The 27,701-nt window shown below is 40.5% G+C and overlaps 1 long non-coding RNA gene across 2 annotated transcripts in view; it reads left to right on the plus strand.

The window, feature by feature from the left end:
- Positions 1–2,828: 2,828 nt before the first annotated feature.
- LOC148222987 (uncharacterized) overlaps positions 2,829–27,701 on the plus strand; it is a 421,765-nt gene continuing 396,892 nt past the window's right edge. The window contains exons 1-3 of one of the 2 annotated variants that reach the window (XR_015805101.1): positions 2,829–3,067; positions 3,307–3,363; positions 22,430–22,499. This is a non-coding gene — a long non-coding RNA (uncharacterized LOC148222987). The remainder of the gene's footprint in view (positions 3,068–3,306; positions 3,364–22,429; positions 22,500–27,701) is intronic. The other variant, XR_015805102.1, reaches the window with a different exon arrangement.

A 27,701-nucleotide genomic window follows, 5' to 3' on the forward strand; every position in this document is an offset into this window, starting at 1 on the left:
AGTCTGCAGTGCCCCTCTCTCAGTGGTGGGTGTAAATACCTTATAGTAAGTCAAACCCAGCTACTATGACTTTCCAGTCTTGGCAGCACTAATGTCTCAAACATGGTCTCTATTCAGGAAAGGGCCGGAAAAAATTCTCAAGAGGAAGCAGACTAGGGTTGTTTTCTCATTGGAGAACTCTCCTAAAATTTTGGGGCTTTTTTTTCCAGGATCTCCTCGATATAAAACTTAAAGCCTTTAGCTGCTCTTTACCTGCAGCTAAAATTATACACAGTATAAGGAAAAGTTGATATGTGCCTAAGATACTCTTATTCAGACATCAATAGGACATTTGAAGGCATCGGGGTTATATAGATTAAGGCTGATACCAGGAAAATCTTTCTTGAACTTTTAAAATAATTCCTGATGCTTCCAGAAATGTGTTGAGGGAGTTTCCACTCAAGAAATATGTGCTGTTCTTTGTTCTTTCTGATGACAACTTCTCAGAGAGGGCATGGCCTGAGACATGTTTTGAATCAGGGGCTTCATTCTCTTTGGATAATGCTGTGAAATGGCACAGAGAATTCATTTTGGATGTCATTTTTGTTTCCTATTTCCTGGTGCTATTTGGAGGATGCATTATGGGGATGCTTGGGTCCCAGGTTTTAAATACCCATCTACAACTTTGAACACTTTCTTAAAACACCTCCACAGTAACTTTTTTAAGTGGCAAAATGTTGTATGGCAATATGTAAGTGTCAAAAAACCTCTTTAGAGGTCTTCTCCCAAATTTTCACTAAACCAAGACAGCAGGATGAAAGTAAGCACATGCACAAAGGGGAAGAGGTGAAACGAAATGTCACGCTAGGTTATTCCTTGAATTTCTAATCTACACAGTATTGTAATATCTCAACTTCTCATTAAATAGCAAGGCAAAGAAAACTTTCCTTTTCTTTGTTTTTGATGGGAGCTGAAAATAAATTTGATCTTGCATCTAGTCAAAAGTGAAAGGCTCTATTTGCCTTCTTGTTTTATGCTGTACAGTCTTTTCTCTTGCAAGTTTTACAGCTGTGTAAGCCCACTGACTTCAGGGGAATTCTTGTTTACAGCAAGTGCAAGAGAGGCAGCAAAGTCGTTTGCAGTGATATGTGAGAAAGCCAAAGAGTACAAGGTGGGCTTCTCCTCAGGACCTGATGTTATTCCATTAGAAATACCATGGATTTGTTGCATGGCCTCCTTGTTCCCACTGCCTTTAAAATGTCACACTGCAGTTCTTGGTTTAGCAATGGGACACACAGCATTTCCTGAGACATCCTGGAGAGCAAGGAGTTATCACAGGCAGGCCAGTGAAGGGGAAAAAGGAGAGGCTTGGTCCCTTGGCAAGGCTACAAAGTGCCTTATATTTTAATGATAGATACTGTCAAACACTGCACTGATATGCCTCAGAATTAATATATTAGTAGTTAGCACAAGAGGTCCTTACCCATGACTAGGAGATGTCATTACAGAAATAATGCAAATATTGATTGAAATTAGTCATGGGACACTCAGTGCAGTTTCCCCTTACTTTTATATCCTTTTTAATCCTTGTTTCTTTTTTTTCTTCTTTCTGGAGATCTTTCTTTTCACAATGTCATTTCTTTAAAATTCACTGGCTTTCATGATAAGTCTTTGCACTTGGAAATTTTATCATCATAGTCCTGTAGTACAGTGGTTTAGTTCTTCAGGATATCAAGACTGCCCTATGTAATGAATGCTTCATGTGTTTTAGAAACTTTTTAGTAGATGAGTCCAGAACAGAAGTTCACAAATTGGCAGGAGAATGGTCACAGCAATAGTCCTATCCGAGGGGCTGAGGTCATGTGGGTCAGTTTTGATGGAGTGACTTAAGCAAAGTGGGTTTTTTGGGGGGTTGCAGACCTCTCATATTCCTCTCCTGGCTAATGTAGGAGCAAGTTTGCTACAAAAAGTAAAAGAAAGGTGCTACTGACACCTAATTTTATGGAGAGCCCGTGGCCATTGGTCACTTAATCACCTGTCAACATCTGGCCAAATGGCAAGGGGAAGTATTCTTTTACACCTGTTGGGAGAGTTCAGCAAAGGCATTTTCTCTCAGAGGCTGCATGTTCCCAAGGAGAAAACGTTCTCAGTGTCAAATCCTCTGCACCAATTACTGTCTAAGCCCCCAGCCCCCAGCCCCTAAGGCTGTGTTTACGGTTTGGGTTGCTTGGCAGTTTTTCAGTGCCTTGGCACTCCTGTTCAGAGCAGTGAACATGGTTCAGATGGCAGGAGTGCCCTTAAGTCTAGTGCATCTTCTTCCTGCTTTTTGCAGCACAAGAGAGATTTGATGGGTTGCCTTTGGTTCACACAGTAAGCATATCCCATTAAAATCAGTCTTCTGAATCTAATGTTTGTCTAATAGATTGTTTTCCTCACATCTTAACATATTTAACTGCTAGTAAAGAGTTCAGGCCTCTTGGGAGGACTCCCTGTCATTTGGCATCTTCTTAGCATGATTAGAAACACAGATCTTACAGGAACAACTCCCTGTGTACTGGAGCTATTTGGTCAGATGCTATTCATGCCCTGAAATGGGAGGTTTAATCAGGTTTCCTCATTCTGAGAATCAGACTGAAGGGATTAAAAGCTTATCCCTTTTCCCTTGCTGCAGCCTTGCATTCCTGTGCACAGTGTTCCATGTGGCTCCCGTTAGTGACCCTGCACTAGAGGCAAAGCCTGGCAGCAAATGCACACGGGAGGGGCCGTGTCCCAGCTCTGCTGGAGCCCTGCGGGCAAGCAGCTGGCACAGAGCCACTGCTCCCTTTCCTCTACTCCTCCCTTGCTGGAAAAATACCCATTGAAATCCGTGTCTAGCAGAGAGATGGTGCTACCCCAGCACCACCAAAACGTAGGGCAAGGGAGGTGGATTGCTAACATACAGCCTGGAGGCAGATAGGGGCTTTGACAAGGAGCAAAATTGTTTGACATCTTGGTTGGGGCTGAGGGACCTTTAGCAGCACAGCTCTGGGGACTGGAAGAGTTCAGCAAATGATGCTGTGTGTCAGCATGGTTCCATCGTTCTTTCCAGGTAAGGGAAGAAACGTCTCAGGTGAGGGACTGGGAACTCAGTGGAGAATCCAAGAGACAGAGACATCTAAGAGCACTGCTCTTTCTGCTGTACTCAGAGCTCAGTGATCATCCCGGGCAGGTCCTACTTCTCCAGGCTTTGAAAGTGTTGTTTGTTTGTTTGTTTGATTGTTTGATTTGATTTGAAGAGAAACCTAAGAGATGTAATCACCATATTGTCTCTATCTCTGTTTTAAGCAGCAGCCGAGGTGAGTTGATTACACCAATCCCCCTCAAAGTATGGAGCTTACAAGACAGGTAAACAATTATCGAGAGATTTTTTTTATCAGAGCAAAGTAAATTCCCTCCCTTCAATTTCTTCATTAAAGCAACATTTTTGTTTCCTGGCTTACTCAGGTTTACTCTGTGCTGATGTACTGTTTATCTAGATTTCATCTCCATGTGGTTGCCTTGCTGCTCTGTAAATACAAGCATGTCTAACAAAGGCAAAAATCATCCTGAGATTCAATGTTTTGAAGACTGAATCATCAAACCACAGCTTCTGTGTGTTCAGTGTAACATCCTAGCCCCATCAGTGTTGTGTATGCTTCATTCCAGGCAGCAGCTCAAACAGAAAATAAATTATTCAGACTGAAAGTCAGAGGACAGTAAGTTTCCAGAGTTGCCAGAATTTGATTACTCATTGACGCCTTTGTAGAGGTAACATTCTGAGGGACAGTTTTCATGTAAACAGTTTCTCCTTCAGAGTCCTGGGAGCTTTAATAGCCCATCTTCTTCCACATGAAAAACAATGCACTTGGTTTCTGTTTTTCTGGTTTCTATATGTAATAAGGAAAATAGAAAGAGTGATACTGAAGAGAAATGAGATGAAAACCACAGAGGATCTCAGCACACACACAAAACCCCCCCGCAAAAAAAACCACCTAACATGAAGCTCCAGATGTGTGTTTGTCGATTAAGCAGCAAATATCTCAAGAGCCAGGAATTCATTTTTTATGTGCAGATACATAAATGCTGAGATGAAAATCAAGAGATTACTTAGCAAACACCTTGCACCAGGTTCAGCTCCAGTCAGTGGATTTGGTGTTCTTATGATCTGTTTTGCTGTCAACATTTGAATCTGATGCTGAATTTTCTGGCTGTTATTGCACAGAAATCTGCTGCGTGAGCAGTGTGAAGGGGGCCATATGGGTGTGCAGGCTGGTGAGGGTACACAGCAGTTTTATTATTAAGGAGAGATTTGTGTGGCTGCAGTAACACAATTTTAACCAGCTCCCAGCTGATTCCACACTCCTGTTCCCTGGGTGCCTGAAGGATGCAGTAGGATTCTGGAGTCCCACAGAACAATTGTGGTGGTTTCTCTCCTCTCCCCTCATTGATGCTGCAACTTTAACAGTTTCATCAAGCACCAGAGAGATCTCTGATGAGCAGGGGAAAGCAGAGGAACTCCAGAGGTCCTTACAGAAATAATTCAGATCTGCATGCTGTGCCTGAGTTCATTCTAGATCCGGTTTTCCTGTCTGAATGACATGTGGATGAGCAAAAAGTATCTCTCTAGAACCCAGTTTATGCAAGCAAAATCTGAGCTAATGCTCTTCTCGTCCAGAAGGCAGCTTGAGAAAAAGAAAACAACCAACCAAACCACAGCCTTATAATAAGCTGATTTATTTTTTAATACCTTGATTTGCCATTCCTTCTTTCCCAGTTTTTTTTGTTGAACACTTTATCAAAACACATATATTCATTTAAAGTTGTCCATTTGTCTGCTAATTCCTTTGCAAAAATCTTTGCAGGAATAAGAATCCTATCATTATAGATGCTGATTAGTGGCATAATATCTCAGACTCAATAGTTTTGTCCTTTTGACTGAATGTATCTTCTGACTCAAGGCTATGTGTAGCTGCAGTTGAAAAAGCAAAAAGGAAACTAGATTCCACTGATTGTTTTAATGTAACTGCTAGAAATCAAGGGAAAAGCTTTAATTTTCTTCAGAGATACAGAAATCAGATACAAAGAACAGAAAGGTACTTTTCAGCTTTAAATGTGCTTTTTCTCTTCTGATGTGTCACTTGACATATGTCAAAATAATGTAACTGTAGGAATTTAAAATCAGGGAGCCACTGAGTGATTTGGTACAGCAGTAATTGTTTCCTTTTCAAGTTCTTATGGATAATTATCATGAGTGACAGTAATAACTTTTAGCTGAGCTACCAATTGCCAGAAGGACTATATCATGACCCTCATTAGTGATGATGTTGTACCGGTGAGGTTCTATTCAAAATAATACAGTGCAATTGCTGCTTACCCCAGTGGCTGTGCAGGACAGCAAATCTGGAATAAAAAGAGAAAGAAGAAAAAAAGAGGGTTTTTTTAGCTCACATTCTGTTTAACAGAAAGATTACTTAGAACAAGAATCCACAGGCTCCTGGATCAAGCCCAGTGCTAAGCAGAATAAAATCTCAGTTGAAAACTAGAATTGCAGTTCTCAACCAGATGCTGATCGTTGTGTTTTAAAACCAATTCCACCCCAAAAAATCCTTAGATTGAGCTGTTCCTGCGAGAGACTGATCACTGGTTCCATCTGAAGGCTGCAGAGCTCTGAGGTCAGTACTGTACCTATCCAATTCTCACTACTGAGCTCTGGGAAGGGCATTGCATTCTAGAAAAGCCTTGCTGAAAGAGGTGTCACCAAACCAATTTCTCAGGAGGCTTAAAAGTCAGCACCTGTCAAATACAGGAAAAGAGAAATTTAGAGAGGAAACAGTGCTTAAGGCCATTAACAGCCCGTAACAGAGACACAGATAAAATAAAGAAGTAGCAATGCTGAAAGCAGGATTAACCTTAAATACGGGGTTAAAAGTGGTAATAAAGATGCATTTCCCAGACTGACTAAATAATTAGGTGAAGTGATCAAGTGAAGAGGGGCAAAAACTTGCTACACTTCAAATTCTTCCTAATCAGTGGAGATTCATTACGGCTGACTCCAAATGACACTGAATTGAGACAGGTTACTCTGTTGCTGAGGAGAACTGCAATTAGGGCCTAAGGCAATACATTGCGATTATTAGTGTATTTTTAAGAAATATGCCTTCTGCCTGGCTCATGACAAATGTTAAACTTGCACTGAGGAGAGCACAGCACTAATGCAGGAGGTGCCGTCAATTCTCCTGATTATGTAAGTTATTAGGAGCCTGCTGTTTCTTTTGAGTGAAAGGTCAGGGTGGAAAAAGCTGCAACTCGTTAAGTAATTAGTGGATAATGATTGGGGAGGAGATAAAAATCAGTAGAACAGCTCCCAGGATAGGAGTTGGGAGATGGTTGGGAAAGTGTGAGTGGATTTTTTTTTTTTTGGGTGGTTTCTTGGAGGTTTTTGTCTGGGTTGTTGTTTGTTTTTAATAATGTCTAAGCAAAAGGCTGAGGATATTTACCGAGTGTAAAGTATAACAGTGAGAGGGCTGAGTCTAGGGCCTGTTTTTCTTTCCTCTGGGGAGAACGCTGTCTCCTCCCATAACTGCAGGATCTTGATGCTAAATGCTTCTGGGTTGGTTTGCTGGAGTCCACAAGAAGGGTGTCTGCCTGCTTTCAGGAAGGTCTGGGAGCCTTTGTTTTGCTTTTTTTACTGTGGAAAAAATGCAGATCAGTTTTCTGTCTGCAGCTTCTTTGTGCTAAGTTGTGGTCCCTCCCTGCTCTTCCGTGGTAGCTGTTATTTTCTCCTTGGAGTTATCCCTGTCAGCAGTGACCGTGTCTCTCAGCCCTAAACCACTGCCGTTTCCAGGGCTACTGGGATGAGAGAAAAGAGATCCAGTGCTAGCTGTAATCCTGTAAGCCATTCTTTGTTTGGTTTCTTAGAACACTTTAAGCTTCTGCTTGTATTTGAAATTGTACTTTGGCAGACTCTTGTGAGGAGCAGGGGCTGCCTCAGTAGATGGAAAATACTGCCCATTTGGAGCTTTGCATCACAGCATCCCCAAGCATCCTGGACTGCTAACACACTAACAGCATTCCAAATGAGTGTAGCTTTTCTGCATGGAGATTTAGGAAGCATAGCATGGGAGATAATTAGAAGAGCTTAAGAAGCAAGATACAAGGAAATTGGCATTTCTATCTAATAGAAATACAATTGTTCAGATTAAACTGAAGAACTATGGGTTGTCACTAATTTATTACTCTGAGAGGAAAATAAGCTCCCAAATTGCACATAGTGCAGTAGTTGGCTTGCTGAGCACTTTCCGTAATGACTCATTTGTGATATTCTCCAAGTGCAAGGAGGGAGGGGAGGATGATGTTCCTAACTAGACATGGTCTATCGTTTCCTGTATTGGCAATTGTATTGTAACTCATAGGTTGCAGATGAAGGACTTGAAGTACTCTTCAGCTTTGTGATAAAAGGGGGAAATGTAATGCTTTTATGAAAATAACCTTGAAGGTAAAAGAAAACCTACATCCATCCCTGGTGCAGGTCCATTAAATGTTCCCTTGGTACACATCACAATAGAAACATTTAAGCAGGCAGTGTAGCAAAAATTGAAAGAAATATTAAGTTTCTGAAGTCACTGTATCACCTCACTTTTTGCAGGACTGTTTTTGTGTCAAGTAGGTTGATTTTCATGGTTTTTAGTTGCTCTTTTTGTAGTGAAGAAGTAGTCTTGTCTTGTCCTGTGGTCAGGTGGAGAAAATATGACTTCAGAGATATGGGGCTTTTTCTATGTAACATTACTTAGTTTCTTTTCAACTTTATAACTATGTGTGCCCCTACTTTGCTATGAGAATTTAAAATGTTTCCCTGTGCTGCTTCAATTGCATTACCTATTGTCATTTTGGAAAGGCAGATCTAACCTTCTGGGCTTTTTCTTTAGAGGTGATTTATTTGCAGCTGGCTATTAACTGAACAAGAGGAGACTTTAAGAAAGTATAAGAGAGGCAGAAGCTTAAGGTAGTGGGAGAAGAAGGAACAAGAAGCCAATAATGTGAGACTCAGTTGTAGGAGGAGTTTTGGATGTGGAGCCTTTCTGTGACTTAGAGTGATGAGAGGTGTATATGCATCTCTGTATGTCTGTGTATAATGCCTTAACATCCCTTAGGTAACTATGGTGTGAAATAGTCCAACTCAGGCAGGTAATAACAGAGTTTAGTGGTGCTAGACTGGGAAACTTGGAGCCTGAGTAGGTAGGGATGGAGAAGTCAATTCAAGTTTATACCTCAGTCCTGAGGTGTCCTGTCACTAATGTAGAGGACAGGGGACTTGCACAGTAATTCTCCTGTCATGAGACCTGTGGAGAAAACCTGGAGGGGTGCCTGGTCTGAAAGAAGTGTTGAAGGACAGAGCCTTGTGAACTGGACAGTCTATCCATGGCTCAGGATCTGGGAGACTCTGCTAGCAGCCTGAGGGCTCCCAGAAATGTGTGGGCAGCCCCAGGGCCTTCAAGGACAGAGGGGGAAGGCACAGGTCCTTTCCTGCTCTCTGAACACTGCCAGATAAACATTGATTGTGGCTTTGGGGAGAGAAAAGGGATGATGGCTTACCAGCTTGATGCACCAGCCTGGTTTTGTATTAGCTCCTTAGGTGATGTAGATGTGAATTAAAGAAGGGGACAGGAAAGAGTCACTCCAAAAGGAGGTGAAGTCTTTTACCTTTCATCTCAGAGAGTAGGATGTAGTAGTCTCTCTAGAAAGGACCTTTTTTGTGTTTCTGTGTGTTATCTCTACTAAGCTAAACTTTCAAAAGCCTATGGGCAGATGCAGTGACCACAGGCATTTCATAAAATCATAGAGTGATTTGGGTTGGAATGGACCTTAAAAGTCATCTGGTTACAACCCTGCTGACATGGGGGAAAGGCGAAAGCATTCAAAAAACCAGCCTGAGACAGCGTGCTCTTGGCAGTGGGAATACCTTTCCTGACTTCTGTTTTTCTTCTCATTAAAAAAACCCCACAACTCTCCAAAACTTGATTAAAAATTGCTACTACCCAAGCTGAAAGCAGATCTGCCTTTCTGAAATGACACTAGATAATGCAATTGAAGCAGCACAGGGAAACATTTTAAATGCTGGTCTTTAAGTAATGGCACACACAGCTATGAGGTTGAAAAGAAGTAAAAATTATGACTGTCACACAAAGATATCACTTTAAGGTTGAATAATAATGAAGTGAATGAGTTTTTGAGTGGTGATAACAATACAATATTACTCATGATTCCACGGCAGAGTCAAGAGACATTTCCATATATTTTTATTAGGAATATCAAGGCATCTTCTATGAAGCTAGAATGGAGGAAATTACAAAACAAAACTGATAACATATACATTAAAATGTCTGAGATGCTATCAAGTCCCACAAACTAGTACTGTGCAGAAATAATACGTATGAAAATGATGGTGTTTCCCTTTCTTTTCCTTCTTCTGCTAAGTTCTTGGGGAATGAAAAGTGAAAATAGTTTTCATTGATACATTTGGAGGTTTTGAAGCCGTTATAAGGGCTCAAGATGACTTGCTCAGAGTTTAAGTGCTGCTGTTTGCCTTTAAATTTCTGTAAATGAACATGGCTTTAACATTGGAAGATGTGGTCCCAGTAGCAGGGATGAATGTTAGCAGTAAAAGTTAATTTTTACAGCATTCAATTCTTACATCTCATTGATAATATTTTACTGATAGTAAATTCCCTAATAGGAACAATGATGAGATTTAGTACCTACCAGCCAATGCTATGTGACCATCATTGAAATGGCCATGTTAGTGATAATACTAGGAAATATTTAGAAGAAAGAAGTTCATTGGAGGGTGAGATATTTGTGTAGATTTACCCTGGGAATCATGCAAATGCTTTTGGACTATTCTCAGTTCCTTGGTATCAGGGTATTTGGACTAAAGTGATTTCTAGTGGCTTCTGATAACTTCTGGGTCATCATGCTGTCAGGATCTCTTGTTACCGTCTTGGCAGATTCTCACAGAACCGGGCACACTGCTAATTTCAGTGACCTGGGGGGATGGGGAAATGCACTCGGTCAAAGTGAAACATTAATCTATGTTCCAAGAGAAAAGCCTGAGATGCTGAAGCCCAGTTGCAGTACTTGGGGTGTAGTTTTCATTAAGATCTTATTTTAAAATAAATCAGACAATCATTTTTTTTTTAGAAAGAGAGACATAGCACTTACTGCCTTTTCTCCGTGTTCCTTTCATCAAGTGCTTGTTAAATTCTGTAGAATTTAAATGGAAGCACTTATATTACTTTCTTTCCAGTACTATTCTTAGAAGTAAAATTAAGTTCTGTGACTTAAATTCAGGCTTAAATGATGGTTCTTAACAAGAATAAAATACGAGTTTGGGTGCAGCCAAGACCAAGTATTTGCTTCCCAGAAACTCTACTGTATAAATGTATAAGGATATATAACAGTAGCAAATACCTAAAATCTGCATTTAAATAGATTAATGATGGGAAAAATGATATCTGTTTTCATCTGTGTGAAGTTTGATGTTAGTTTGTTGAGGTTTTTTTGTAGTTTAAATCTGAAGTTTTGTGATGGAGGGTTAGTGGGTACCTGCAGGAATTGGGATGATTTACTTGGTTATATACTGGATGTTGCATTGCTGAGGGAGAGTGGCAGGACCAAGGAAGGGTACTGTTCTAAGGCCCTGAAATTAAATGCAATTTTCAAGTTCTTTTTGCCAAGAAGATCCTAAGCAAAGGGGATTGACAGTTTTAATCAGACCACATACGTATAGAGGTCTGAATTAGATGGTATTTTAAGGTACTCTTTTTAGAGCTGCTTGTGTATATTTCATTTATGTAATTAGGATTGAAGTGGGTGTGCTTTCTGACAGTGCACTCTCCAAACAGCAGCACTGTTTTGGGACCCTGATAAAAATGAACCAAACGTAAGAAATTTTTCTAAATTATATGTTTATAGTTAGGAGAGAGAAGGGAGGCAGAAGGAAAGTCAGTGCCTTGTAGGCCTAAAAGCAGACAAAATAAAACCACATTGCTTTGCATTTTTTTTTTAAATTAGTCTTGCTTGGGAACAGAATCTGCTGCTCTGGTCAGGTCATGTGTGTGGCCACCTCCTGCCCCGTGCCCATCCCCGTGTGGCTGTGGGGACAGAAGTGGCACCATCTCCTGTCTCAGCAGGTGCAGTGGGCAGCAGCTCCTGGCAGCATCACAGCCCAGAGGGCTCTGAGGGCTGCTGGGCACCTGCACACAAGACAGGGAGAGGGGAGGGTGTGTTGGTTTGTTTTTGCAGTGCGGGAGGCGCCAGGGCTGTCTCTGCAGGGCTCTGGGAGAAGCTGGGTTTGTGGCACTGGTGGAACCATGTGCCAGGGCACTGTGGGGGCACCTGGAGAACAGGGAGCAGGGGATGGGCAGGTGAAATAGAGCTGTCCCCACCTGTGGGATCCAGGAGTGACAGACTAGGAGTGCTGGGGCTGGCTCTGGGACATTATTCCAGAATTTTCTTCACTGGTGGTCAAGCACTGGGGCAGAGAGAAGAGGTGGAATCACCATCCCTGGAAGTGTTGACAAAGTGTAGATGTGGTACTTGGGGAAATGGTTCCATGGTGGGCCTGGCAGTCCTATGTTAATGGCTAAACTTGCTCTTAGAGGGGCTTTCCAAACTTAATGATTCTGTGAAGTGAGAGGATGCTGTAGGACAGCAGGGCCAGGGCAGGTGGTCTTTGAGACCTGCCACAAAGTGCAGCTGCTTTTGAATCTGAACTGGTTCAAGCAGTTCCATTTATTATTTCCCTCAATTAACAGTTCCTTACAGACTTCCTCAGATGCTGCAGAGGGAGGCAGTCGTGATGAACTGCTACAAGGCACAGGAACAGTACAAAATATCAGGAAATAACAGTTTCTGTGACAGGATTGGAACATGAAGCTCTGAAAATATAAAAGGGTGGCATCAAGTGTCAGAAATAATACTGCTTTGAACTTTACAGCCTTAGAAATTCCTCTTCTGTTATTCAAGCTGTTTAGGATCATAAACAGTTATTCTTGGTACTGCTGAAACCACTGTGACACTCATATTATCAGTTTGATGTCTGTCATGCATCAGAAGGCAAACACAATTACGTATCAGGAATATCTCAGCTGTTTAAGAAATCAAGGTTAGTCACAGGCTTTTGATGCTCCTCCTCTCTCCTGACTGTAGAGTTTTAAGTGTAGTGAGGATGTTCTAGTTAAGGTTTGAGAGATGTTGAGAAACAGGGCAGACACTTCAACTTACATTTCTAACAAATGACAGAGTCAGTGACCTCTTGTCAAACTGTGGGGAGGTGATCAGTAGTACTGTGGGCTCTGGGAATCTAAGGTGAAGAGGTAACATTCCATTTTGGAAGAAGTGGAGTTTTTTAAATGAGCCTTGTGTTGTTTCAGTCATGTTTCTCAGTTACCATTCATCAAAACACCGTATTTTGGACTCTGTCTCAGTGATGCAGCCCATTGCAAGAGCTGCTGCTTTGCCTCAGTAATTTTGTTTTGTGGTTTGAAAGAAAATGGCTCCTACGGTGTTAGAGCATCTTCCATGCAAGCTCACCTACCTGTGCTGATGTAAAACAGGACCAAAACTGCCCTTTCAACTTGGCTAAGAGTGTGTGTGCAACAGGTGCACCATGTTGTACTCAGTCTATTATTTTAAAATTCAATGGCAGAAAAGACAAGGACAACATTGTCTGTTTTGATTATCAAGACAAAGTTGTTTCTAAGGGCCTTTTGAGAACCTGAATGTGTTGAAAATCCTTGAAAAGTCTCCAGCAGTCCTTGGCAGATTTCCGTCTGTGCCTCTTCCCCACACCCTTCAAAACCAGGTCTTGCATTTTGGCACTGAGATTATCAGTGATGATCAGATGCTGCTACTATTGCTATGTTATTCTCTGGGATTGTTTCATCAGTGTGTAAAGTCAGGCCACTATCTTCCAAATGTTTTCTGCTCCTTCTTTTTGTGTACAAGAGTCCCTTCAATGACAATAGAATGGTTTGGCAAGTGCAGTGCAACACAGGTATGAGCACTTCAGTCTCATTATTATGCAAGATGGAAAAGCAGACTGTGAATGTGAAAGCTCAGTGTGGAAAGAGCACTGCAAGATGAAATACATTTATATGAAGAAATATTTTGTGCATAGGAAGCAATGTTGCACAGAAACAGGTGATGCTCCAGTAGTGGGGCATCAGAAGTAAAATTGCCAGATATTTGGAGAAACCAATAATCCTTAGCCCTTCTACAAACACAAGAAAATTTCATTAACAGTGTTGTGTTTTCAATTGTGTGATGGATCATTTAAGGTTTGGCAAACTCCTTTTATTTGTGAGCAAGCTGGAATTGTAAGGATTGATCTGGATCTTTGTTGTTCTCTTGGGCTTAGAGCTGTGTGCAGAATAGAGAAAGAATAATGAACTGGGTGCTAAAATAATCTAACACTGAGGGTGACTTTTGGGAGGAGTTTGAAGTCAAAAGATTTATTCAGCTAAAAGTAAAGTATCAAATAATATGAGAAAGCTGTGTGGTCAGTCTGCCAGAGGAATTTCCAGAGGAAAAAAAGGAGGATGGATTGTGGTTGGAATAATAGGTTTTGGCCATTGGATATAATCAAATCTTCCTCATTTATCTTTGATAGGTTACTTCTCACACCTGTAGTTGTCTTCTCTCTTCTTGCTACCACTTTTATTTTTACTTACTTTTTGATGTGAAAGCCTTTTATTCTTTAAATAGCAGTGGCCCAAGGATTGAACCATGTCTTTATCAGGGAAGTGTTGGGGAATACTTTCCTCTAAAAGGTTGTAACAGCTCCAGTGTTTTGAAAATATAATTAATAATGAAGAGTCAGTGTATCATGTTACATTCCTGAAAAGGAAGTAATAATAATGGTTTCTGTTGGAAATGCCATTATATGCCACTGTGCTGACATGGTACGTACACTCATTGTGTGGCTGTTATACTACTCACATATATAACAATAAATGAAGCTTTTTTTCCTTGCTATAAATTCTGTGTTCACAAGCATAATACAATAATGCAAATGACTGATAGTTTGGGTACTGCTTTTGTTGGCTGTTGCTAAAAAAAAAACCTAAACAAGGAAAAAAAAAAAATCACAAAAAAGAACCAAAACCCCCCAAACAACAAAAAAAAAACCCAGTCAGATTTCCATACTGAATATATATTGTGGTTGGAATCTTCTGGTAGCAACTAAAATATTTTTTGTTTGGAGTTTCAGTAATGGCTCTTTTGCATGGACTCCAAGATCTGCCTATCATGAATTGAGCTCACATTACAGCCTTTCAGGAAGTAATTATTAGGAATTGCCTTCTTTGCTGGCTGTAGTTCCATTAAATGTTTAAGTATTTGACCTTGTCAGATCTTGTTGTCAGATTTGACTGAAATTAGTCATTGGATTCAGCAGATAGCTTGTCCCTTGGTCCTGCTATGGAATGGCTGAAAACACCTGATAGATCTTGTATTGGTTTCTATGACTAGCTAAATGGCTCTAATATTCACATTAATATCCTGCAACAGGTAAATTAAGGTGCCAAAACTATCAGGGTCCATTTAAACCAAATTTTTCAGTGATCTCTACTAAGCCATGCATATAGAGGGAAATATACAGTAAGATGTAGCTTATTGTTCCCAACAGAATCCCTACATATTGTATTATTCTGGTACAATTTAACAGTTTTCAGTTTTGTCTGCTGAGAGAGCTTTTCGAGATACTTTTGGTTTTTGTGAAGATCTCAGGATATGGCAGCTGTACAATGTCATTTGTCATACTTAGGCATAATGAGTGGCTGGAGTGCTGCAGTGGCAAGGATAGAGCAGCCTGCTGCATTGTCTGTTCCTGTCTGGAAAGGCTATTCCAGCCTGTGTCCTGCTTCTCCTTCCATAAAAGTGGAGGCTACTATGGTAAAAGCAGTCAGGTTCTTTCCAAGTGCAGCCTGCTTCTCCTAGGGTGGGGTGCACATTTTCTGTCCTGCAGAGATAGTGGCTGCTGACATGTCCGGGGGAGAGGGGGGAAAGAAAAAGATGGATTTGCTTTGTTGTTTTTGTCTTTAAAATACTTAGAATGAAACAAACCCAAACAAAACTCCCAAATCAAACTACAGACACCAAAGCCTCAAAACCCCCCTACCCAAAAAGAAGCCCAAAGCCTTCAGCTGTTTCCAGGGCCCTTTTGTTCTGGCAGTTCCACACAGCATTGTGAGAAGCCAGCAGATACACTGGATGAAATTAATGAGCTGGAGGAAATCCAGGCGTGCTGCTCAGCTGAATGGGGACACAAACCTGTTTTACACTGCAGAGGGCTGTGCTGTTGAGCCACGGCAATTTGTCCAGTCCTGAGTCTGAAAAGCTGCAGGCACCTCCTGCCTTTTATGCGCTGTGTCCCATGGGATTGTCTTCTTTATGCCACCAGATGGTGGATTTCTGTTGTGATTGTGTGTAGTTAAAGGAAAAGTCAGTTCTACACAAGCACCTTCACAACTATCAAACTGGCAAACGTGTGCCAAGGAAGGGTGGGGGACTGGAAGGAAAAGTCTTTACAAAGGCAGGGAAGAGTGGAGATTGCAGTACAACCTGAGATATAGGTCTCACTTTGGTAAACAAATGTTTCCTTACTGTTGATTTCCTCTTGGGACTTCTCTGATGGTTAAAGGTATGCTGAAGTGGTTTGATGGACCAAAGAACTGATTAAAAAGTGATGTACTCAAAGTCTAACTTGATGTTTGTGTTCTTCCTTCCACATATGATGGGGCCTCAACAGTTGTCTGTGTGGCTTTAGAAAAAAAGGGAAGAAAAGCCCTAAATATTTTTAATAGTAGAGTAAGGATCTTTTATGTTTATGAAACATTTAATGCTGGATCTGGCATTTCTTAACCATCTTTAAGCTACCCCCCAGGCATCATGAAGCAGTTCAATGGTATGCTTAGGAAACAAAAGGAATGACAAGAACTCAGTTGTTCTGATTATAGATACGGTAGGTGATAACACTTGAATCTATGGTGGCCACTTGCTTTTAAAAAGAAAGCTGTGTTTTCATAACCTAGATATTTCCATTAACCCTGTGAAGTTTACAGACACAAAACCCACTTGTTATAAAAACTTATCTTTTATTTCAATCTAGTATACTAAAAATTGCAGTTGCTTTTATTATTTCAGACAAATCACACAGATTTAAGTACCAGTGTCAGAAATTAATTGCCATAATTAATAGGGAGATATGCATAGACTGTTTTAAAGAACTTGAGTTTTGGCCTGCAGCAAAATCTTTCAGTCTTTTCATTTGAGAAATGTTCTCCTTTTTGGTCTGAATGACTCTGAGTGACAGGAAAAAGCTTTTCACCATCGTTCAAGTATGGTTCAGGCTAGTAGTAAGTGAAAGTCATATTTCCTAAGGCATGCTCAGTGATTTGAAACGTGGTTCTGAGGACCAGAGGCAGCTGAGGTGTCCAGAAACAGGGCTTGCTGCTCTAGATTTTAAGCACTTGGTTCTCAGAGGAGAGATGAGCTCTCTGTAGTTCCTAGGACAGGGCCTGGGGACAATGGAGTGCCTTCACACATGGCTCTGTGGCCCATGTGGCGAGGTGAGCCTGCTCAAACTTGCTGAGAAGTGAGAACCTACCACCACCAAGTAGAATGTCTTGGTGAGGAGGATGTTACTGAAATTTTGTCCCATTCCAGGGGTCTGCTACCTGGCTTCACTGTCAACTATTTGTTGATAATAACAAAAATGGGGCACTTCCTCCACAGCTGAGTGCTCCGAGTAGTTTTTTGCATATCCTGGGTCTTCTGTCACTCAGGTTACCAAATTCTTGTCTGGAATGGCTTCAAAAGGAACTGAATCTGCTCTGTTGTTCCAACTTAACTCTTCTACCAAGCATTTGTTCTGGGATTAATGCAAGTCTGCTGTGAGATGTAGCTTTGCAGTCCCCCAGGCAGGGTAGAGGACTGAACCAGGGTCTGCTTTTTCCCAATGGGGTTCTCCAGCAGCCATGAAGACTTTTATAAGTAGAGGGAATATAGTTCATGCTTGCCCTCTGACTGGTCAGTTAATATAAAATGTTAATGCTGCATTTAGATTTGTAGAGTTAGTCAGGAATTGCTATAGCAGTGTTGAGCCATCATAGCATTATAGCTTGAATTTCCAACTTCTGAGAAGCAGCTTGGACATGGGAGCATTCCTTAGATCTTAGTTTCACATTTGCTTTCCATCAGATTCTGTTACAAAAGGGACTTCAGCATGTACATTTGTTGCAAGTGAACACATGTTCACTCATCACATTGGTAGCAACCATATGCCAAAATGCATTCAGTCAAAAATGTCTTTGCATGACTACCCAGGCAAAATCTCCTCACAACTCTCAGAGATGTTTCAGCCCCCCTTAAAGGGTTGATAATGAGCTCTATGTCATGTCTGGAAGCCAGAGAATTTGGCTTTGTTGCACTTAGTCCATCTGTGTGGTCCTGGGTACCATTTGTTTTGTCATTGCTAAAAACACCTTGTGGGCCTTTAGGTGCTTCAGGTGAGTTATGATTGGTGAGGGAACTGGTCTCTGTTCAGCTGTTTCAGGTCGCTTGTGGAGTCATTTGTCAAAGAGTCTGTGGTGCTCACTGCTTTCCTTCGAGTCTGCCCATAGCTCTGAGAGTCCCCTTCTCAATTAAAATTCCAGCCTGTAGAAGAATAGTGGCTGCTGCCTTCATGGCTGTAGTAATTTCATGATTGCTTGAGGAAATAGGTGGACAGGTAGGATGAGGATAAATCAACCATTCATCCCCCTGTCTTTCAAGTAAATGGTCCATTGATCACCTCCTAATAGTCTTGTTGGACTAAGTCAAGGATCTGAACTGTAGCACTCTACTAAAATGGCAATTTATCCTGTGGCTATTCAGATGCTATTAATGACACCAAATGGGAAAGGATATGAACAAACAGAATTTTGAAGTTTTTTTTATAAGGCAGGGCCGGAATGCATCCTTGAGAAGGCAGTTTGGCCACAAGTTCCTTTCTCCATAGAAAAACCTCCTACACAGAATTACTCAGCACTGAAAGGAGGTGTAAAAATGCATTCTAGAAAAATACATGTCAAACTGTTTCCCAGTCAAAATAGTGAGTTTTTTAATTCAAAGGTGTTATGATTTTGCTTCTCCTTCCCTTTCAGTCTAAGCACTTTTTTTGATTGTATATTTTTTCAAGCCATTTCAGTTGTGAAACAGGAGAGGTTACTCTGGGTTGCTATTTGGACATTTGAGTCTTGAAGGTGCAGGAAGACTCCTTCAAAGTTGAGAGCTGGTAAACCTTTCTCCTCCTAGAAAACTCCATCTATTCATCTGAACAAGCCCTTTCAAAAGATACAGGATGCAATTCAAAGCAGATTCTCTTATCTGGAGGAGAGGAGCTTACACAAAAGTTGCATTTCAGACTTAAATGTAGGACAGGGAGCAACAGTTGCACCTAAGGCCTTCTCAGTGCACATATTCAGACCTGTTCCTGCCTTTGTGTTTGGAATTTCCATTAAATTAGATCAATACTTGGCTTCTTTCCTGATGTCCTATCACACTCTGCTGAAGATATTTTCTGTGATCCATAATGAGCCTTGCTACTATTCCAATACTAATCACTGCTGAATATTAGCCAGGTAACAGAAAAAGCAAGGAGCTAGGTGAGAGAAATCTGGGCCTGAAGAGTTTGTTCCAAGTTCTTATGATTTCATATCTTATTTTCAAGACTGTAGATCTGTGTGGTGGGGAAGGAATTAATGGGGTTTGTTTTAAAAAACCCAAAACGTCATACTCAGTATCTTCATTTAACTTTCATTTCATTTTGATGTAGATGCAAAATGGTACATGCTGAGAAGTTAGTGGGGAGGAGGGAGACAATGTGGAAGAATAGCAAATAGCACTGGGTGAGGTATTTCATCCAGGGTAGGGAAGAGACAGACCTTCCTTAAGGGGCTTGTGCACCTTGCTCTTCTTGATACCATGACATTGTTGGAAAGTTTTTTTCTTTTTCGTTCCTTCATGACAGAATTTCTTTCCATTGTTTCTTCATGTTTACACTGAAAGTAGGTGCTGTAGGCTTGCAAAACTTTTGTCTTTTTATTTATACCCTTCTCTTATTTGGGAAGGAAATTGTCAGCCAAAGCCAACCATTTTATATATTTCATGTAAGTTCCATTTCCTAAAGTGTAAATTAGAAGATTTTAAAGCAAACTCATTTTGTTTGTTATAAATAACAATTATTTCATAAGTGGCTTGCTCAAATGTATTAAATAATTTATTAGCAATTAAATATTGATGTCTAACAGCTACTGAGGCCCTACAAGGATAAAGGGGACAGATATGGTCGGCAGGGTGTTATCTCAAATATTGCTGAAATGTTGAGCACAAAATTACCATCTTATTAGGGTAATAATGTTGAAAGAATTGTTCAGACATTTAATTGATATCAAGCAACATGTGATTGTCTGTTGATTAGATATCAATTGCAACAAGGTACAAGCTGAGATTTGATAAGCAATGGTGAGTGATAGCTTGCTTTTGTTACGCCAATTAAATGTCTAAACAGAATTATAAATAATTAGAAATTCCTGACATGTTTGGCAGCTTGTCAAGTTATCTGTAAACATGGGGGGTTCTGCCTGTATGTGGGAACTTGGACATTTTCTCACAGATTGGGACTGTTTAGCATAGACACTTTGGACAACTAAATACCCAATTCCATGAAGTTATGCTATTCCTCACTAGCAAATGAATTTGTTGAAATGGAGGTATAAATGTTTACTGAATTGGGTTAAATGCAGTTAAACAAGATAATTCACAAGATCTTCTTACCCAGTTTTGCCAGCAGACATCCTGTCTGAAAGCTGTTCCTTGTCATGGTTTAATCTATGTATATTTATATACATACCTGCCTACACCTTGACTTACATTTCTCCATGTAAATTAAGATTTCTTCCTTTGTTGAGTAGATCTTTGAGACAGAGTACAACTGAAAGTCATGGAAGAGAGAATGTAATTTTCTTTTGCTATGCAACCAGGATGATATTTTCCCACATGCTCTGTAGAACAAGGATTTTGTTTCAATCTTGAAACAGAGTACTTTTCTGTACTCAGTGCATGTTATAACTGTGACAAGAGATTAATATAAAAAATAAATTAATGAATATATAGGAAAGGGAACTTCTGTGGGAAGGAGAGAAATCTATGGGCATAAGCCTTGATAAGGTTCCTCATTTACTTGTATAAATTAAAATATTTCAGGAGTCATGTTTCAGCCCAGGGCTTACTTGGTTCAGCTACACTCTCATGCTGCAGCACAGAAAGGAAAGCGTGTTCCTGGAAATGTCTTGCTCTCTCTGTAGCTATGTTTACAACCACACCCAGCAGACCTTTCCTATTCTAAAAGAAACCCCAAAGGGTAAAAAAGGGCAGAAAAGGAATATTTCCAGTCAAGTTCCAGTATAGATTTATTCTGGCTGCCCTATACTGTTACACTGAATGCAAAGGTAAAAGCTCTGACTGACACTTGGCAGTCTTTCTTCTGTGTTGAGCCAGGTGATGGTGGCCATAACAAAAGGTAATGCCAGTGATCCAGAGGGACCTGTTTCCCTTTTCCCCTTCTGTGTCCAGAGCTTATTCTTACTGCTTGGGGTCTCCTGAGACAGCTGGCTGCTGATTTGGGTGCCTTTCCTCTTTGGTATTTGCTACCCTGCAGTGGCTCTGGCTTTCCAGTCTTTGCATCTGCACTAAAGAATATATACAAGGCTTACAATTTTTTTTAGTTAACTCAGAAGGAACAAAGGAAGCATTTCTGTCAAATGGCAGATGATGGTGGTGTTTGTCTGAATTCAGTTTCCCTGCATGTGCAGCTGTGTAGTGCTAGATTTCAAAATGCCACTTATTAACTTCTGACTCCTGAAGGTTGTGTCCTATGGCATACTTGCTCAGACAACCAATGCATCTTGCATAGAGCACTGAGAATATTTGTGTGAGTAGTGTTTTGGTGCTTTTTTTCCTGTATGAAATGAAATTATATTTATTGCCTATGAAAAAAATTAATTCATCACAATGCAAGAAGGCTTGTCACTGAAATGTTGTAAATGTCAACAAGTGTTTTTATCATGATGTAATGTCAAAATTAACTTAAAATAGCTCTATTACATGCAAATGAAATGTTTATTTGGGAAATGATCCATTCTGTGTCAACTTCATTACCTAAAATGTCTTTGATTACTTTGATGTATAAGATCTTGCTGTAATTCAAATACCTTAAATGAGTGCTCTGTAATCATCACAAAGCTTTCAGCGAAGGGAAGATGGATAATTATGTGCTGCAACCTGTAACAGCAGAGAGGTAGCTCTTGGCTATTGTTTGCTCAGCTGGGTTATTGCTGTTTGTTTAAAACAATCGTGCTGTCCCATGGCTGGGAGGGTGGAGAGAAGTTTACTTTTGAATAAGCTGGGAGTTTTTTACAAGTTGTCACTAAAAGCATTGCTGATAACTTTGAAATATTCCAAGTGCTACTCAAGCCGATAGCAATCCCACTTTTTGTTATAGTATTGAATAGAAAGGTTATTCCTTTCCTGTTTCAGATCCTAAATATGCAGTCTTCCAGCTCTTCTGTGCATAATGTTGCTTCTGGGGAGAGAAATGTACCAGATGGAGCATTAAAAATTTGTGTTTGATGGTTTGTTTTGTGTAGTTTGCTGAGTTTTCTTGGTGGTGTGGTGTTTTTGTTTGGTTGTTGTTTTTGTGGTATGGTTTTTTTGGTTGGATTTTGTGGGTTTTTGTTGTTGGGTTTTTTATGTGCTTTAAGGAAAGAAAGAAGTCCAGACAGACAGGAATTTTATAACTTGTTTTTTTTTGTTATAGAGACTTGCATGGAATCTGGGCTCAGTCTGTGCAGACCTGTCTACAGTGAAATGCATTATGAGAAAATGTGGTGATTCACTGGTATATCATTTTAGAAGAGAAGAAATAAAACCAATCTGATGTTGGAACATTCTATTTCAATGTTTCCCAAATGGTGCTTTATTTTCTTTTGGCTGTGATTTGAATGTTTTGTCTTTAGATATATTGATACAGACTGGAGAAGTAAAAATCAAAATAAGGCTTTCCAATTCCCCTGCAAAAGTGTTTTGATTAGGCAAAAATGAATAGAAATAATCCCTCCTTGCCTTCCCACCTACAATTTGTCTTCAAAATATTTAAACTTTAAGGGTTTTTTCTATATTAGATGAAGCAAGAGAGTTGAAACAGAGCTTCTGTTGCTTTACTGCTGCTTTCTGCATTGCCTCAGCCGTGCTTTGCTGATGTGTACCTTTTCATATTGAGTACTTTGTGCTTCACAAGTATACATAAAATACATAATTGCTATTAATTTTACAGCTGAATACAGCATGTACTGTAAGAGAGTCATGGAAGTGTGTTGCTCTGTCAGCTCACTGCACTGCAGTAGGTAAGAAGTTCTTTGTTTTTCCCCCTACTCCTCTTGCAGACCAGATTTTTACATTCCTTCCCCCCTGCCCTGTTTCTCATGGTGAGTTTCTCGAGTAACTGAAAGATGCTACTTTGAGTCCTTTGGACCAAGGAGTCACCCAAAATGAGGTAAAGTCACAGCATCTCACTGTCTCTTCACCATCCTAGGGAAAAATCTTCCCTTCAGAAAACTTTGGAGGAGCACTCCTGCTTGCAGCAAACACTTAATTTCTCCAATTAATTAACTTAATTGTAGCCTTGAGCAATCAATCTCATGCTTGTGTTGTTGGGGTAACTTCTGTGCCTATTAGAGAATCTCAATTTCCACTTGTGGCTTGGCAGGAGTGGTTGGAGAAGGGAGAAATCCTGTTGTGAGCTGCTGGAGGTAATTAAAATGCTGACAAAGGTGGTAATTCTCCAGCTGGAGAGGGGAGATAGTGTTAGGGGGTGAATTTCTGGGCCCATTCAGATCACATTTGGTGCCAATCTGAGGCTGGGGGTGAGGAGACAGAGGTGAGTGCCATTTCCCATTGCCTGCTGCTGACAGCCTCACAGCAGGCACTGTGCTCACACATTCTCCTCCGATGTGAAAGGGGATGATGAGAGCAAACTGAGGGGTTTAAAGAGCCTTCCACTTCATCATTCTTCCTAATCTGTCACATTGTATTCCACATTAGGAAAGGAGCCCTTTTTCCATTACATTAGCTGATATGGACGGAGCTGGATACTGTTGGCATCTTGGATTTTCTGTTGTTTCAATTTGTTTCCTAATGTGCTTGCTTTCCATGAGGAGCTTGGACAGAAATGCAATTTGCCAGTGAGTGAGTTTGTGTTTTCAATTAGCTCTTTTCCTTATAGTACATGATATACGACAATGAAATAGTAGTGCAGTTCTCAAAATCATTAAAATGGAGCTGTTCTGGGATGGGGAAGAGCAGTAGCTCTTAAGTAGCTCAACTGTTAATCATTTTGCTTTATCAGATGTCACTTTTTGAGAGTTTAAGGAGTGTTACCACCTGGATGTCTGCTCTGCTCTAGCTGCACTGTAAATTGGCTGTGTAGGACATAGTGCTTTAAAATAACTACATTTATTGATGTAAAGCATGGACTGGAGCTGGTGTGATGGCATTAGGAGCCCCCAGTTTCTCAGCTTGTACTTTGAGGGACATGTGAAGCTTGTGCTCCTGCTCTCAGTAGGACAGATGTGACCCTCTTCCTATTACAGAAGACTTATCCTTAACCTAAATGCCCTTTCTTCCTGGCAGAGGTTTCAAACACTCCTTTTCCCTGGTTGGCTCACAAGAAGGAGGTTGCTGGTGCATTGCACAGGGGAAACAAAGAGCTGCAAACAGTGAGAAAAGCCAACCTGTACCTTTCAAAGTGTGTGTGGGACTGTGGACTCTGATTAACTTCTGTGGCCCTTAGATCACAGGTGAAACTCTGTATTCATGTTCTTTCAGCTCAGTGCTAGCAGCAATACCTCAAAAAAACATAGGAAGTAAGAAAAGATGTGATGTTATGACATGGCAGACTACTAGAGTGCTCTGTCTTAACAGGGAATGCTCATTAGAAAATTCAAATGTAATAAGCTGAGGTGCTGAAAACTACCTACCAGGAAATATTTTTTTTTTTACACAAGCTTCTTAAACTCAGAGGGAGGCTGAGAAACTGAGAGAGTAGGGGAACAAGAAGGGAGATAGGCCCATTAGTCTTCTTTGAATCATAAAAATAAGTGGAAATACCATTTACTTACCTAGGATTTGTTTGAATGGTATGGAGTAACGCTATAAAACACATTACACAGATCTGCCAGGAGGGAAAATAAAAACACTTTGGTGAGAGATGGGCAGGATTCCTTTACCTGAAAGCAGCATTTTTAATTCCTCCCCCACCTTCAAAAACTGCTAGCTGAAGAGCAAATTTCCTCAAAACTGTTCAATAGTTTGGGACACCTGTGTGTCATCATACAGAGCAAACAAAGCTTCACTTCCAGAATTGTCATACTTCTTGTTGCTGTAATTGTACTGAAGCTGAGCAGAATTAGCTAGTTAGCATCTGTTTAACACAGCTTTATATTCTGATAAGTATGTAAGAAGCATCTCTTCAACACCATCGATTTTGTTCTCTTTTCCTGGAGCAAACCAGCTCAGGTGCTTGTCTCAAATCCTCTGCAGCACGTATTCCAGCCCAGGAATAAATGGCTGTACAGAGCCAGAGGAAAGGATCAGAAACCTTGCCATCTGAAAAGTATATCTGAATAATGAATGATCCTTTTTTTTAAAAAAAATCAGTTGTCTAAAACCCAGCCAGCAGCAGCCTGTTTAAAGAAGCTTGCCCTTCAGCTGAGAGTAAGTATGATGAATTGCATAAAGGAGAGCTTTTCAGTTTGAAGCATTTGAAGATAAACTTTTGAAAAAAATTAATAAAGTGTAAATTCCAGAAAACAAACCAGCAAAAAAAAAATCTTCTGTGCCAATGATCAAAGCTCTAGGGCAGAAGATGAGCTCCCTGTTCTCCATGCTGTGTTTTAGCTCACTGGTTATAGGTAAGTGGATTAAACCTGCTGTCTTAAAGAATTCTCACCCACAAAAACTTGGATCTGCTGTTTGTATTCCCTCACCTTTTCCTGGGGCAGTGAAGTGCATGCAGCTGCATTGTAAATATAGGCAAGGATTGCTTGAAGAAACTGAAACCTGAGCTTTCAAAAAACCTGGAAGTCACAATCTAGAAGCAGCCACAAAAACTTGATCCCCGATGAGTAGTACTACCGGACCAGATTTATGAAGTCTTACTTTTTTTAGATGAGGTCATCTGATTTTGTTGCATTTAATGGATTTCAGTGCACATTGCAGGATGGAGACCCAGTTGAATACCTTGTGACTTCCATATGACCCCACTGCTGGATCTTCCTTTGGGATCCATGGTATTGGTCTGGGTAAGGAAGGAGAAAGGTGATGGCAATTTTCAAATTCAGATCTTTTCTTTACATGACATATGATGATACGTATAAAAAAGCTGTATAAAAAATTTAGTTACAATCCTTGAGGTAACACAGCTTTAAAAGTTCAACCTGAGCTTGTGTATGCAGTGTCTGGGGTTTATCTTTGCTGAATGCATATTAATGTTTTCAGTTCTGTTCTGAAAACATCTATATCTTTTAGTGTAGTCCTAATAGACATCATCATTCCACAGATAAAATCTTTACCTTGTGGAAGCTAATAGCAAAACACCTACTATTTTATTGGGTCATGATCGATTGCCAGCTTATTCTGCATTTTTTACTGACACTAGATGGCATTTAAAACTCTCATAGTAGCTGGAAATGGTCCATTGTCTAGGAATTATTTCCTGTAGTAGTCCCAGTTTCCTGTGTAGTCCCTTCTCCTGTGCCTCTTTGGCTAATAGAAATTGAATTCCACACTTCAGATTGTTTGTTATTTACTGGGTTTAGTGCTACTTACTGAAATCCAGGTGCATTTCTTTGCTTTCATTCCTCCTCACGATCCTATATATTGTGAAAATCTTAACTTGCTACATCCTTTGCATACAGACAGTTCTCCATTCTTTCAGTGGTAGTAAGACAGTTGTTATCCCTTGTTACCATTACAAATTTGTTTTTTTGAGTCCAACATTGTGCCCATCGTGGAAATGGAGTGTTGTACAGACAGTGCTCACCTGTGTCAACGAACAGAGTGAAGCTGCAGGGGTAGGTGGGAAATGGAGCTTATGTGTAAATTTATTAGGCCTATATTTATTATTTCTAGGCCTTGGCTTTTCATTTGAGATACTATTTCTTCCTCTGCTGTGCTTTAGAAGGTGTCCTCCATTCAGATGATTTGTCTCTTTCCTTGACTGTCTGCCTCCTGTGTGATGAGAGAAGTGCACTTAGACTGCAAAACTTCTGTTGAAACTTGGTCTTTTTTACCAGAGAAGGTTCCTAAGGCAGGTGTTTACATTTCTTCAAGATTAGTCTTGACGAAGTGGAAGACTAGAGAAAGATGGAGGCTCTTTGCAGATTTGCACCTTCTAATATTTCTCAGTAGAACATGAGGAGTTTCCAAGTGCACATCTCCCACGCAAATGTTTCCAAGTCACAGGTACCTTCTCAAAGCCAACAAAAGCCTGTGTTCTGACAGCCTCTCTGTCCCAATTCCCAGTTCCCACAGCTATTTGCACTAGCTGGTTTTTAATAATGCAAGACAAATAATGTAACAATGTCAAATGAGAAAGCAGGGGAAACACTTTGATTTTTCTGTTCTAGTCAGTACTTTGGCTCATTGAGGTTGATATCCCAGTGTGAAGGTACCTGGGCAGAATACCCAAAGTTTCTGCAGTGCTGAGACGTCTTTATGGAGGCCACTGCTTTACTTTGCAAAGCCTGAGTTAGTTTCTCACAAAGCTTTCTGTGCCTTGAACTCCAATCTCACCATTGCCCTCAGAGTGAGAATCTCTTACTCCACGTTGTGTTCTGAGGTCATGAATGAGGACGTGTTATTCCCTGTGTCGTGTAACACCTCCTCTTGTCACAGCCTGACGTTTGAACCACACCTGCAGCCTTGAGTTTAACTCGTAATGATGCTTCTGAGATGTGCTGGCTCCATTTAACAGAAGAAAAAAGGTCCAAGGCCAAAAGTTCATCCTTCTCTGAGGTCACAGTCAAGTCTGTCATTCAGCTGAGGGCCTATTCTGCCTGCTGACCCATGTCTTATCTCTAATTCCAGAGTATATTTTCCACCTTTGGTGCTTATGGGGTGCTGGGCAGCCTCCTGTTCCCCCATTTATTTGCTGCTTGCCTTTGTACATTCGGGTCATTTAAATATCTTCACAAGGGGCTCTGAAAGAATTGCTCAGACACCTCTGAAGTTGAGAACTGCACAGACACTCAAGTGTGTCAGGAACCAGACTTAATGAATTCCCAAATTTCATAAGAAGGGAGTGTGCTTCTGTGTTGCAGATAAATGCAAGAAACCAAAGGTTGAATTGCAGCCTAGAACTTCAATCTTCCATCAATGCCCTTAAATATAAACAACTTGCTTACATAACTGTTTACCAATACAATGAAGGCTGCAGCAACCCTTTCTCAGGTTTGATTTGATGTTTACAGATAGAAATTTTCTTCTGACACAGCCAGGAGATTACATTATTTGTGTGACATGGGAAGAAAAAGATTACAGTAATCTTT

This window comes from Sturnus vulgaris, chromosome 8 (genome assembly GCF_052056855.1).
Source record: "Sturnus vulgaris isolate bStuVul1 chromosome 8, bStuVul1.hap1, whole genome shotgun sequence".
NCBI classification, from domain to species: Eukaryota; Metazoa; Chordata; class Aves; order Passeriformes; family Sturnidae; genus Sturnus; species Sturnus vulgaris.